Below are 3,500 nucleotides of genomic sequence, written 5' to 3'. Positions count from 1 at the left end.
ATATATATATATATATATATATATATATATATATAGTGGAACTCTGTGCTTCCATCAGAAAAAAATGACAATGTCCCATTTAGTAAGGAAATGGAAAGACTTGGAAAAAAATCATAGTAAGTGAAGTAAGCCAGACCTAAAGAAACATAGGTCCCATGGATTCCCTTATTTGCAATAATTAGTATACACCTCAATAGCTCTGTACATGATCATATAAAATGATTATTGTGTGATATCAGGAATTGAACCCGGGGGTCCATGCTTACTAAGCAAGCACTCTACCACTGAGCCACATTCCCGGCCTGTCATATAAGATGATGCTAAGTGAAATGAACTTCAAGACATGGACACAAGAAGTTTTTCTTTGCTGTTGTTTTTTAATGTACTATGTGATTTCTTGTTTCTTTTCTATGTTCTTCTCCCTATGGTATATCCCCTGTTGTCACTGTAATTGATTTTGGTATTCTGGTGTTGTATATAGATTTATCTGAATTAGGGAAGGGAAGAAGAACAACAGACTGCTGAGACAAAAGACAAGCAGGGGGACCAATGCAACAGTGATTTTCACAAGACAGTCTGTTGGAAATGATCAGTACAACTTGGGGGGAGAAAAGGGGAAAGGAAAGCAGGATAAAAATGAGGGAAGGAGTAACACATTTGACAGAAATATACTTATTACCTAGCTTATGTAACTGTAACCCTTCTGTATGTCACCTTAATAATTAAAAAAAAAAACATTTGTTTTAAGGCCCCCATATTCTGAGTGCTCTACTTTGTCAAAACACTTAAAACGTTTGTTTCAAGGCCTCCATTTCTGAGTCCTCTACTTTGTCATTTGCATCCTGAGCTCAAATACGCTCCTCAATCTCCAAGAAGTTGGGGGGGGGAAAGTTCTGTGGCTGTAGACAGTGAGAGAGGAGGGGACAGCCATAGATTCTAGGATGAACACAGGAGCTGCTTAGGATAGACACTGTATATTTATCTTTGTTGGATGTTTGTCTTTGTGTTAATGAGTAAGGCACTCAAAAATTTGGGGGCCTGAAACAAATGTTTAAATGTCCCCATATTCTGAGTGCTCTACTTTGTCATTTGTATCCTGAGCTCCAATACACTCCCCAGCTTTCCAAAAAGTCAGGGGGGAAAAATCAGTTCTGTGGCTGTGAACAGTGAGAGGAGAGAAGAGAAGACAGCCCTAGGTGCTAGAATGAACACAGGAGCTGCGTCTACAAAAGCTATATATTTATCTTTCTTGGGATGTCTTTGTGTTAATGAGTACAACACTCAGAATTTGTTCTAAGGCCCCCTACACTCCCCAAATTCTGAGTGCTCTACTTTGTCATTTGCATCCTGACTTCCAATACACTCCTCAGCTCTCCAAGAAGTCAGAGGGAAAAAAATCAGTTCTGTAGCTGTGGACAGCAGAAGCTATCCCTATATGCTAGGTGCAAGACAGAAGTATCTGGTAGGCAGAATGTGAACCACATCATGTGGGTATAGATCGAGTTTATTGGAAACATCACAAGCATATATACAGTGTACATAATGAGAGTTAACAATCTCCAGTCAGTGAGCAGGAGAAGTTAATTTTTGTCAACAAAGGTGAAACAATTTCATGTGATCAAATATTGCAAAGAGTAAGCAAGGTGCAAGTGGGCTCCCTTAGAAACACAAAAGGGGATAAAAATGGCATCCTTTATGGAATTAACTTGGAGGAGCATGAAGAGCACTTCAGCATGCCTTCACCTGAGGCTTATTGCCTGAGTCATGACTCTTGCCCAGACTTGGAGGTTTCTGAGCCTTTGTGTTTGAATTTGGATCAGATGGTGAAACTGGTATTTGGCTTTTGAATAACATTTCCACTGCTCTCTGAACTCAGCAATGTCCCAGTTGGAACAGCGAGAGACCACTCGTTTAGTCTCTCCATGCTTAGAGACAGGATGAAAGTCAAAGACAAGAATGGAAGAAGCGTAGCATGTGTTTTTCTTACCTCAGCATCAACTCTGATTTCCTTTCATTCTTCATCGTAAAAATGTTTCTTGAAACTGGATGCTGGTGGCTCAAGCTTATAATTCTATCTACTCAGGAGGCTAAGATCTGAGGATTGAGGTTCAAAGCAACCCCAAGAAGGAAAGTCTGTGATACTCTTTTTTATATATTTTTTATTGTAAAGATACTGTACAGAGGGGTTACAGTTACATGAGTAAGGTAATGAGTACATTTCCTATCGAGCATTATTACTCCCTCCTTTGTTTTACCCCTATCATCCCTTCTCTCCCCACCTCCTCAACTCCTCCCTCCCACCCCAAGTTGTAAAGTTCATTTTCAACATAGTGTCTTGTACATCTCATTGTTACAATGGGTCAAACCTATATCTTTGTTTCCGCATTTTGTTATTTCCCTTCCCCTCCTCCTACTAGAAAAAAAGTGTATATATAAGGTGCAGGGCACCAGAATCAAATACAGAGAAAAGAGTGTTAAACCATGGGGGAAGAACATACAAAAGAAACAAAAAAAATTGCACTCTTAACTCCCATAAACTCCTTAGAAAAAGCCAGAAGTTGTGCTGTGGTTCAACTGGTAGAGTGCTAGCCTTGAGCATAACAATGCTCAGAGACAGTTCCTAGGCCCTGAGTTCAAGCCCCAAGACTGGCAAACAAAAGAAAAGAAAAGAAAAAAATGCTTCTTGAGGTTGGCTGGGGGCTGCATTGCAGTTAGAAACAACACATTTTGGTGTTCTACGCAACACAGTACTGTGATTATAGCTAATAATTTAGTGTTAAATTTTAAAATAGCTAGAAGACATTGGATGTTCCCTAAATACTGAAATGATAAATAAGTGATGAATATGCTAATAACCTTGTCCTGATCAATATATTGTACACATGTATCAAAGACCACAATATCACCCATAAATATGTACAATAGTCATGTACCTTTTAAAAATAAAATAACTTTACAAATATATTATTTGACTTGAAGCCCATTCTTCCTCTCCCCCTGGGCACCATCCATCTTCTCCATAGCACACAGAAGGAAAAATAGGGACCACCACAACAGCCAACATTTATTGAGAAGATTTAATCCCTCAATAACCATGAGAGGAGTACCATAATTAAACTATTTGCACATGAAGAAAACTGAAACTCAGAGTTAAAATCTCAGCCAAGATCTCTGAGATACAAAATAGGTCCAAGGTAGGAATCTAGTCTCTGGCATTCTAGAGTCTTGAATCACCCAGAGTATGATCTGACTTGAGACAGAAAATATGTTCTGCACATAACAACCAAATTATACTCTCTCTGGGGTCATGCATAGGAGTCTTTCCCGGCCATATTGGTAGGGCCTCATAGTACTTGCCCAGGCTCATGAGGGATTTGAATGGTCAGAATTTCTGCAGGTCATGGGCTATGAGAACTTATGCTAGAGCATGACATTTTTGAGTAAGTACTGAGCTTTGCAGTAGGACAGGGGTCCCTGTCTCCCAGGCTGGCATTTGAGTG

The sequence above is a fragment of the Dipodomys ordii genome, unplaced genomic scaffold (assembly GCF_000151885.1).
Source record: "Dipodomys ordii isolate 6190 unplaced genomic scaffold, Dord_2.0 Scaffold95, whole genome shotgun sequence".
NCBI lineage: Eukaryota > Metazoa > Chordata > Mammalia > Rodentia > Heteromyidae > Dipodomys > Dipodomys ordii.
Note: the sequence above shows the minus strand (reverse complement) of the source record.